The sequence below is a fragment of the Choloepus didactylus genome, chromosome 6 (genome assembly GCF_015220235.1).
Source record: "Choloepus didactylus isolate mChoDid1 chromosome 6, mChoDid1.pri, whole genome shotgun sequence".
NCBI classification, from domain to species: domain Eukaryota; kingdom Metazoa; phylum Chordata; class Mammalia; order Pilosa; family Megalonychidae; genus Choloepus; species Choloepus didactylus.
In genome coordinates, this window is record NC_051312.1 from 97,077,334 (window position 1) to 97,089,629 (window position 12,296).

Sequence of the window (12,296 nt, forward strand, 5' to 3'; positions counted from 1 at the left end):
ACAAATTCCATTGGAGGATGACAGAGAAGGGAGAAGGAATCCACAAATGCTGAATCGAAGAAAATGAAAAATATTCTCCAGGATAGGATAGGAAATTTCCATCCTGGCTCTGCCAGGCTGAACCCCTCCCCATGACAGTTACATGCAGCTTGGGAGTAGCGCAGAGGCAGCATGGCCTGGATCCCTCCTGCCACAGATGCAGACAACAGAGCCACTCAGAGCAGTGAGTTAGAACCCCACGCATATTCAGGCATAGGGAACCCAGTCAGCAGCGACTCAGGGCAAAACACAAGCTGCTGAGGACTCCCAGGGAAAAAGAGAAGAGAAAAAGAGACTGAGGCAGAACTTCTGGCAAGAGCTGCACAGATGCAATCCAGTTTCTGTTGGCTGGCCAACACAAATGCAAAATGGACTTTTCTGGACTGACCCACCTTTCTGGATTGACCCTATCTGGGTCCCCAGAGGAAAAACTGGAGGCAAAAATCTCCACACAAAAAAAATAAGGGCAGGGGATGCTGAACTGCTGTAAGAGAGGACAGGTCTCAGAAAAGAAAAGTGTAAAGAAAAGGAGGCGCTGACTGAGGGAGAGAATTTAAACAAATCATAGAAGCTTGGGAGAAAATTCTGCACAAAACAAACAAAACATATAATGATTCCTGCAGAAGGAAGAGAGGAAAGGAAGATTTCTTCTGGAGGTGAAACAACTGCACAAAAAGTGCAATCTTAAAAATTATGCCACATATCAAAGACAAGAATCAGATGAAGAAGAGACAAGAAAATCTGAACATTTATACATGGGCTACTCTAAAGGTTCAAAATAAATGGGACCAAGCAAAGAAGAAAGCTTTCACACAAAGCCAATCAACAATAAAACCATAGACAAGAAGGAGAAACAGACCTTCAGAGTTAATTCATCATAATAATCTGATGCTCAGATATCAGCAAAAAATTACAAGCCATACTAAGAAAAAGGAAAACATGGCTCAAAGAAACAAATTAAAACTTCAAAGGAAACATAATTTGGAAGAACTAAACAAAGAAGTTCAAACAAATATCCTAAATCAATTCAAGGAGATGAAGAAAAATATGGCTACAGAGCAAAAGGATATTAAGAAGACAAGGTGTGAGCAAAAAGAAGAATTTAAATTTTTCAAAAGAAACATAACAGGAATTATGGGGATAAAAGGTAGAGTAATGGAGATTAAGAAACAACAGAGGTATGCAATACCAAATTTGAACAGGCAGAAGAAAGAATCAGCAAACTAGAAGACAGGACAATACAAACCATATAGTCAGAAGAACAGATAGAGAAAGAAAGAGAAAATGTTGAGCAGTGTCTCAGGGATTTGAGTGACAGCATGAAGTGCCAAAACATGCATCATGGATGTCCCAGAAGGAGAAGAGAAGGGAAAAGGGGCAGAAAGGGATAGGACATTGATTTTACATTTTTCAGGTAGTTCATATTAGTGGTAACATACAATATCTCTCCTTTTGTGTCTGGCTTATTTCACTCTGCATTATGTATTCAAGGTTTTTCCAAGTTGTCACATGTTTCAGGACCTCATCCCTTCTTACTACTGCATAGTATTCCATTGTATGTATATACCACATTTTGTTTATCCACTCATCTGTTGAAGGACAGTTGGATTGTTTCCATCGCTAGACAATTATGAACAATGCAGCTATGAACATCAGTGTGCAAATGTCTGTTCATGATCTTCTTTCAGATCTTCTGGGTATATACTGAGAACTGAAATTGCCAGTTCTATTGTAACTCAATATATAGTTTTCTGAGGAACGGCCAAACTGTCTTCCACAGTGACTGTACCATTGTAGATTCCCACCAGCAATGAATAAGAGTTCCAATTTCTCCACATTCTCTTATAATGTAGCATATAGGGGACCTAGAGGTAGAAGCAAGTGAAGTGGGAATGATAACCTATTATGTACAGACATGATAATGAGGGTGAACTTAAAGCTATGGGAATGGACAGGGCTGATGATGGTTTGTTAACAGGATTATTAGTATCAGTGATGCATTGAAGGTGAACATGATTGAAAATGGTTGCTTAAAGGCATGTATCGCGCAGAGTAGCACTACAAATATAATTAAGTGTTTGTATGATATACTTCTAAGTTATAATACTGGTGCAAATAGTTAACAGAGTAGTATATGGAAAAACTACCCATTATATATTATAGACTATATTTAATAGGAATATCTTACCAGCACTATACTAATACTAGGGATGAATAATTAGTGGCTGATGAGAGCTGTGGGGATGTTTTGTGTTATGATAATTGTTTAAAATTGAGAGTGATGGTGATTGTACAACAAAGTAAAGATAATGTGAGAAACTGATTGTTTATCTTGGACAGAATATATGTTATGGGAAATTAGGAACCCACTACTTAATAAGTCAAGCCCTCGAACTGGAGACTTGCTCTAGTCAAACTTATGGCTGTAACAGGGATGCTAACCTTCCTATAATTATGCCTGAGTCACCTCCAGAGAACCTCTTTTGTGGCTCAGATGTGGCCTTTTTCGCTCTAAGCCCAACTCTGCAAATAAATTCATTAATCTCCCCCCATGTGGGACATGACTCCCAGGGGAATGAATCTCCCTAGTGACATGGGCCACAACTCCCAGGAATGACTCTGTCCCTGGCATCAAGGGACTGAAAATGACTTCTTGACCAAAAGGGGGGAAAGAAAGTTAACAAAATAAGGTTATAGTGGCTAAGAGATTTCAGATAGACTCAAGAAGCTATCCTGGAGGTTACTCTTATGCAAGCTCCAGCTAGATATCCCAATTGGCCACAGTATGGCAAGCCCTAACCAACAGTAGTCCCAAAATACCTAGGTCCCTACCTGAGATTCTATAAAATTTCCCTCACTAAGTTTATCTCTCAGAAACTTAAACCCACCAGAGTGTTTCTATGCCAGATAAGTCCTAAAACCCAGAGGCAACAGTCTCTTTAAGAACAACAACCAGAGGTAGCCCCCTGCCTTCCCCATAATGTCAATACCATTTTTCAATATGAACAAGTTATGGTGGTCACTGCCTACACACCCATGAAGATAGAGAAAGTGATTAAATGAGAGGAAGTGGTAGTAACAAACAAGGAGAAGCTAAGGAGAAGCTAAGCCTACTTATAATTATGCCTAAGAGTCACCCCCAGAGAAACTCTTTTGTTGCTCAGATGTGACCTTTCTTTTTCAGCCAACTCTGCAGGTAAATTCACTGCCCTCCCCACTACGTGGGACATGACTCCCAGGGATGAAAGTCTCCTGGCAACATGGGATATAACTCCCAGGGATGAACCAGGCTCTGGCATTGTGGGATTGAGAAAGCCTTCTTGGACCAAAAGGGGAAAAAGAAATGAACCTAAATAGAGTTTCCATGGCTGAGAGATTTCAAATAGAGTCAAGAGTTCATTCTGGAGGTTATTCTTATGCATTATATAGATACCCTTTTTGAGTTTTTATTGTACTGGAATAGCTAGAAGGAAATACCTGAAACTCTTGAACTATAATACAGTAGCCTTGATCCTTGAAGACAAGTGTATAACTATATACCTCTTAAGGTGTGACTGTGTAATTGTGAAAACCTTGCAACTGGCACTCCCTTTATCCAGTGTATGGACAGATAAGTAAGAAAACATAGACAAAAAATAAGTAATTAAATAATGGGGGGGGTGGATAAGGGATATGGGATGTTTTGGGTGTTTTTTTCTTATTTTTATTTTTATTCTTATTTTTATTCATTTATTTTTTTTGGAGTAATGAAAATGTTCAAAACTGACTGTGGTAATAAATGCCCAATTAGATGATGATACTGTGAACCACTGATTGCACACTTTGGATGATTATCTATTAAGGTGAATATATCTCAATAAAATTGCATTAAAAAAAGAAAAAAGTTCCATTTACAAGAGCAACTAAAAGAATCAAATATCTAGGAATAAATTTAACCAAGAATTTAAAGGACTGAAACACAGAAAACTACAAAACTTCACTAAAAGAAATCAGAGAAGATCAAATAAATGGAAGGACATTCTATGCTTATGGGTTAGAAGAACAAATATTGTTAAGATGTCAATTCTACCCAAAATGACTTACAAATGCAATGCAATCTCAATTAAAATTCCAACAGCCCCCTTTGCAAAAATGGAAAAGTGAAGGATCAAATTTATTGGTAAGGAAAATGTGTCCCAAATAGCCAAAAACACCTTATAAAAGAAGAACGCAGTTAGAGGACCCAAACTTCATAACTTTAAAGCTTATTACAAAGTTACAGTGGTCAAATCAGTATGGCACTGGCACAAGGATAGTTATAAAGACCAGAGGAATCAAATTGAGATTTCAAAAATAGACCCTCACATCTATAGCAATTGACTTTGACAAGGCTGCCAAGTCCACTCAATTGGGAAAGAACAGTCTCTTCAACAAATGGTGCTGGGAGAAGTGTATATCCATATGCAAAAAATGAAGGAGAGGAGAGAACCTAAGATGGCAGCTAGGAGAGACAGGGCAAAAAAAAAAAAAAACACCTCCATGAGAAATACTAGATAAAAGCCAGAAAGTGACACAGAACACCAGTTCCAGTGATGCACCAGCTGGACAAGGTCTGCTAAATCCACAGGGACGGTGTACTTGGTGAAACAGGAGACTGCATTCTGAAATGAGTGAGTAAGCCACTGAATATGCGGCAGACAGACTGCAGTGTGGCGAAACCAAGGGTTGGTATTTGGAGGCGGACTAGTTCTTTTTCAAAAAAAACCCAAAAGCGGCTGCAGATACGGCAGTGAGAACTGCACAGTGAAGTGCGGCAAGAAGGGGCTGTGTGAACGCCTCAATATCTGGCATGGAAGATAGCCTTTCGTATACCCACTGCTAACTGTCTCGGAGCGAGGAGCCAAAAGGGAAAAATAACCACGCCCCTTGCAGCCATCTTCCCGATGGGCTGGGAACACTCCTGCCTGGCACCAGGGCCACAGCCCAGAGGTGCGCCAAGAAACAGTGTGATGGGGGATGTTTCCAGTGGCATGCACACACGCCAGTGTCAGGCATGGACAGTAACCTTTAGTGCACCCACAGCTAATTGTCCCAGAGCTGGGAAGGTGGAGCTGTGCGAAAAGGGGGAAATTGGCACGCCCCGTACAGCCATTCTTACAGCAGCCTGGGAATGCACCTACACGGCCGGTGGCCCAGAACTTCCCTTGAGGGACAGCGCACACTTGTGATGTAGCACAACCTTCCCTCAGCAGAGGCCCTAGAAGGGCACATCTGGGAAGAGGGACCACTCACAAATCCCAGAGACCATAAACCAATACCAAGGACTTGTGGGGTCAGTGGCAGAGACAATCTGTGGCGAAACTGAAATGAAGATTTAGACTCTTGCAACAGCCTTAAATCTCCAGGAACACCTGGGAGGTTTGATTATTAAAGCTGCCCTGCCTCCCTAACCACTCAGACACACACCCCACATTCAGGGCGGACAGCACCATCAATACACCGAAACTTGGTGCACCAATTGGACCACAAAAGAATCAGAGCCCCGCACACCACAAAGACAAAGTTGGGGAGAACTGACTTGAGGGGAATAGGCGACTCGCGGACGCCATCTGCTGGTTACTTAGAGAAAGTGTACGCCACCAAGCTGTAGATCTGACAAATAAGAGATTCATCTTTGAATAATCCTACGTATCCTAAAAGAACCCTATCAAGTAAAGCAAATGCCAAGAGGCCAAAAACAACAGAAACTTGTAAAGCGTATGATAAAACCAGACAATATGGATAACCCAAATCTAAACACCCAAATCAGAAGATCAGAGGAGACACAGTACTTGGAGCAATTAATCAAAGAACTAAAGTCAAACAGCAAGAGCATGGCATAGCATATAGAGGACATGAAGAAGAGCATAGCACAGGATATAAAGGACATGAAGAAGACCCTAGAAGAGCATAAAGAAGAAATTGCAAGAGTAAATAAAAAAATAGATGATCTTATGGAAACAAAAGAAACTGTTGACCAAATTAAAAAGATTCTGGATACTTATAGTACAAGTCTGGTGGAAGCTAAACAACAAATCAGCGACCTCAAGGACCACAGAATGGAAAATGAAAGAACAAAAGAAAGAATGGGGAAAAAAATAAATAGAAATAGAACTCAGGGATATGATAAATAAAATAAAACATCCAAATATAAGACTCATTGGTGTCCCAGAAGGGGAAGAGAAGGGTAAAGGTCTAGAAAGAGTATTCAAAGAAATTGTTGGGGGAAAACTTCCCAAACTTTCTACACAATATAAATACACAAAGCATAAATGCCCAGCGAACTCCAAATAGAATAAATCCAAATAAACCCACTCCAAGACATATTCTGATCAGACTGGCAAATACTGAAGAGAAGGAGCAAGTTCTGAAAGCAGCAAGAGAAAAGCAATTCACCACATACAAAGGAAACAATGTAAGACTAAGTAGTGACTACTCAGCAGCCACCATGGAGGCAAGAAGGCAGTGGCATGACATACTTAAAATGCTAAGAGAGAAAAATTTCCAACCAAAAATACTTTATCCAGCAAAACTCTCCTCCAAATTTGAGGGAGACCTTAAATTTTTCACAGACAAACAAATGCTGAGAGATTTTGCTAATAAAAGACCTGCCTACTTCAGATACTAAAGGGAGCCCTACTGATAGAGAAACAGAAAGGAGAGAGAGAGATGGAGAAAGGTTCAGTACTGAAGAGATTCAATACTTGTTCAATAAAGGACATTAAGGGAGAGAGGGGAAAAATATACCTGACAAACTTACATCAAAGGATAGGATGGCTGATTCAAGAAATGCCTTCACAGTAATAACATTGACTACAGATGGATTAAACTCCCCAATTAAAAGATATAGATCGGCAGAATGGATCAAAAAATATGAACCATCAATATGTTGCATACAAGAGACTCATCTTAGACACAGGGACACAAAGAAATTGAAAGTGAAAGGATGGAAAAAATATTTCATGCAAGCTACAGCCAAAAATAAAGCAGGAGTAGCAATATTAATCTCAGATAAAATAGACTTTAAATGCAAGGATGTTAGGAGAGACAAAGAAGTCCACAACATACTAATAAAAGGGGCAATTCAACAAGAAGAAATAACAATCATTAATGTTTATGCACCCAATCAAGTTGCCACAAAATACATGAGACAAACACTGGTAAAACTAAAGGAAGCAATGGATGTTTCCACAATAATTGTGGGAGAAGTCAACACATCACTCTCTCCTATAGATAGATCAACCAGACAGAAGACCAATAAGGAAATTGAAAACCTAAACAATCAGATAAAAGAATTTGATTTAACAGACATATATAGAATATCACATCCCAAATCACCAGGATACACATTCTTCTCTAGTGATCACAGAACTTTCTCCAGAATAGACCATATGCTGGGACATAAAACAAGCCTCAATAAATTTAAAAAATTTTAATTATTCAAAGCACATTCTCTAACCACAGTGGAATACATTAGAAGTCAATAACCATCAGAGACTTAGAAAATTCACAAACACCTGGAGGTTAAACAACACACTCCTAAAATAAATGGTTTATAATGTAGAATGTAGGGGAACTAGTGATAGAGAGCAATCAATGAAGGGGGAACGATAACCCAATAAGAACAGATAAGCTATCATGGGTAAATTTAATGTTCTGGGAATGCCCAGGAATGACTACAGTTTGTTAATTTCTGAAGGGTATGGTAGGAACAAGTTCACATAAATGTTGCTATATTAGGTTATTTTCTTGGGGTAGAGTAGGAACATGGTGGAAGTAAAGTAGTTATTTTAGGTTAGTTGTCCTTTTCTTACTCCCTTGTTATGGTTTGTTTGAAATGTTTTTTTATTGTATATCTTTCTAAAAAAATTTTTTTTGATATAATTAATTTTATAAAAAAGAGTTAATTAAGAGTTAATGACAATCAATGGAATATATGATACTGGAGTGGATCTAAGCATGGAGGAGAAAAGCTCAAAAGGGGCATAAGGAAAAATTGGAACAAAGAAGTTAAGCTTTATATCCATATTAATTTTCTTGAATAACCTGCAGGTAAGTTAATGACATAAGTGAATATCCTTGTTCGTAGGAAATGTACATGGAAGTGTTATGAGTTCAAGGAGTATGATATATGCAACCAGCTCTCAAATGTTCAGAAGATGATAAATGGGTAGATAGATAATTGATAGAAAGATAATAGACATAGTTGAAAGAAAGAGGGGGAGGGAGGGAGGGAGGGAGGGAGGAAGGAAGGAAGGAAGGAAAGAAAAAGAAAGGTACTGCAAAGGTAGCAAAATGTAAAATTGGTAGATATGGATATCAGGGGATGGGGAGTGTTGGAGTTCTCTGTATGGGGTTTGTATTGTATTTGCAACTGTCCTAGATGTTTGAAATTATTTCAAAATAAAAAAAAAAAAGAAAGGTAATCGGCAGCTAAATGATAAACAGAAATGGTGTGGCATAGTAAATATATACAAAGAAACATATAAATCATTTAAACTGCAATGCTACCTTTAGTAAGACAAAAGAATGGTATATAAATAGTGTATATGAGAAATTAATAAAATGTTCTTGCATATATATTTTCATTATTTAGAGTAATATTGTGGTTTTGCAGTAATATATAACAAAGAATTCAAGAACTTAAAAAAAAAATGTTGGGAGAATATAGATTCTCTATTTTTACAGCCAAACTCTTTCCTTGTTCCTCATTGCATGTCAAGATTAGCATTAGAAAGTATAACCTTTTGGATTCACAATAGACATGAGACTGGGCAAATACAGCTCCATGCAGTAGCAAAACATACTATGACAGACATCCATCAATACATGTGTGCTGTTTTTGGTATATTATGTCCCCCAGAAAAGCCATATTCTTAAATACAATCTTGTGGGGGCAGACTGATTAGTCTGTTGATTAGGGTGGAATTTTTGATTGAATGTTCCCATGGAGATGTGACCCATTCAACTGTGGGTGAGAACTCTGAATTTCCATGGAATTGTGGAGCCTGCCCATTCAGGGTGGGTCTTGATTACTTTACTGGAGTATTTAAGAGAGCTAAGGACCAACAGTGATACTGCCACTTGGTGATGCTTGGAAATGAGGACAGAAGGATGTTTAGAGATGCTAAAGCTAAGAGATGAAGCCCAGAGTTTGCCCTGGAGAAGTTAAAAAAGAACTCCCAGATGCTTAGAGAGAAATGCCCTGGGAGAAAGAAGCAAGAATGAATATAAGCTGAGAGAGAGGAGCTGAAACACAGCCTGGGACCAGCAGATGCCAGCCATGTGCCTTCTCAGCTGACAGAGGTGTTTCAGACACCATTTGCCCTTCCTCAGTGAAGGTATCCTCTTGTTGATGTCTTAGTTTTGACACTATATGGCCACAGAACTATAAATTTGTAACTTAATAAATCTCTTTTATAAAAGCCAAAAAAAAAAAAAAAAAAAAAGAAGAAGAAGAAGGAGGACTCCTGTCTCAAACCATATGTAAAAATGAACTCAAAATGGATCAAAGAACTAAATAAGAATCAGCACTATAAAACTGCTAGAAGAAAATATAGGGAAGTATCTTCAGGTTGTTTCATTAGGCAATAGTTTCTTGGACTTTAACTTAAAGCACAAGCAACAAAAGAAAAAATAGATAAATGGGACCCCCTCACAATTAAAACTTTTGTGCATCAAAGGACTTTATCACAAAAGTAAAAAGACATTCTACTCAACAGGAGAAAATATTTGGAAATCGCATACCCAATAAGGGTTTAATATCTAATATAGATGAAGAAATCCTACAATTCAACAATAAAAAGACAAATAACCCAATATAAAAATGGGCAAAAGGTTGATATATGAATGGCTAAAACAGTCATTAAAAGATCATTAGCTATTAGGGAAATGCAAATCAATACCACAATGAGATACCATTTAACACCCAATAGAATTGCTACTATTAAACACAAAACAGAAATTTCAAGTGTTAGAAAAGATGCACAGATATAGGAACACCCATTCATTGCTGTGGCAATGTAAAGGTGCAACCTCTTTGGAGGACAGTTTGGCAGTTCCTCAGGAAGCTAAGTCTAGAACTACCATAGGGTCCAGCAATCCCTCTACTGGGCATAAACCCAAAAGAATTGATAGCAGGGACTCAAATGGATATTTGTACAATGGTGTTCATCACAGCATTATTTACAATCGCCAAAAAATGGAAGCAACCCAAGTGTTTATCAACTGATGAATGGATAAACAAAATGTAGTATATACATGCAGTGGAATAGTATTCATCTGTAAAAAGGAATGAAGTCCTAATACATACAACATGGATAAACCTTGAATATGTGCTTGTGAAATAAACCAGACATCAAAGAACAAATATTGTATGAAATCACTGATATGAAGTAATTAGAATAAGCAAACTTACAGAGTTAGATTCCAGAATATAGTTTACCAGGGGCAGTGTTAGGGGGAGAGAATGTGGAGTTAATGCTTAATTTGTATAGAATTTCTATTTAAGTTATTTGTAAACTTTGGAAATGGATGGGGTGATGGTAGCACAATATTATGAGTGTAGTTAACAGCAATGAATTATATGTGGAATGTGGTTAAAAGGTGAAATTTTAGGTCACATATATGTTACCAGAATAAGAATTAAAGGATAAATCATAGGACTGTACAATATAGTGATCTCTAGTATAAATGATGAACCATAGTTAATGGTACAAATATAAAAATGTTCTTTCAAAAATTATAATAAATGTACCTCACTAATACAAGGTGTTAATAATAGGGTGGTATATGGGAAAAATACACCCTAATGTAAACTACGGACTATAATTAATAGTACAATTTCAATATCCTTTCATCAGTTTAATAAAAGTACCACACTGAACCAAAGTGTTAACGATAGTGGGGTATTTCAGTTTGCTAAAGTTGCTGAATTGCAATACAGCAGAACTTGGTTGGCTTTTACTATTGCAATTTATTAGCTTACAAGCTTATAGTTCTGAGACCATGATGTCTAAATCAAGGCATCATCAACACGATACCTTTGTCCTGAAGACAGGCTGCTGGCAATCGGGACTTCACTGTACATAGCAAGGCACATGGCAGCATCTTCTGGTCCTTCTCTCCTGGTTTCGTTGCTTTGTTTCTGGCTGCTCTGTCTGTGGCTTTCACTCTGCACTTCTGTGTCCTCTCTCAGCTTCTGTGGCATTTTTCCTCTCTGTCTTCTATGTGTTTCTCTCTCAGCTTCTATCTACTTTTCTCTCAGCTTCTCTTATAAAAGGCTTCAGTTAGAGGATTAAGAGCCACCTGGGCAGGCCTCAACTGCAATAACCTAATCAAAAGATCTCACACACAATAGGTCTACACTGACAAGAATAGATTACCTTTAAAAAATAAACAGAGGGTTTATGGGAATGCTATATTTTTCACACGAATTTTCTGTAAACCAATGACTTCTCTAATGAACAAAATTTTAAAAAATAAAGGAGAGAAATAATTTGCAGGATTGAAAAAAAAACGAATTAACCTCAGATACAGAGAACAACCCGAAGGAATCTTAAATGCATTATGTAAGGGAAAAAAAGTCATATCTAAAAGGCTACATTCTTTATGCTTCCATTTTCATTACAGTTTTTCCAAGGAAAAACCATTGGGACAGAAAACAGATCAGTGGTTGCCATAATCTGGGTGGGGAAGGAGCTGACTTTGAAGGGGCACCAGGAAATCTAGGGGAATGATGGAAATGTTCTGTATTTTGATTATGGTCGTGGTTTCATGACTGTATACATTTGTGAAAACGTCTAGAACTTAAAGCATCATTGTTTCTGAATATAAATTATACCTTAGTGAATAGTGAGAAAGAAAGGACTAGAAGTATAAAAAATGTAAATCAAAGGTCTCACAAATACAAAAACTGGGATGTTTCTCTGAGGAGCTGTTACTTATCTCTCAACTTTTCAGACAAGGAAAATATCTCCACTTTTACTAATCGTATATCACCTATAACGTTGGCTCTCCCCTCCCCGTTTAGTGGGGTTTTATGTGCACTGAGGTGTGGGTCAGTGCTACACACCAAGAGCCTGGGTGTGACACAGCCTGCAGCACTGACTTCCATGGGCTTCTGTGCAAGGGGCCCAAGGAGCCAGAGAGAGTAATCGGTTCAACAAAAATTACTAGTTAGGTAGATTATCCAAACACATTTGCCATCTAAAGTGGCTAAAACAAGAAAGAATGAAACC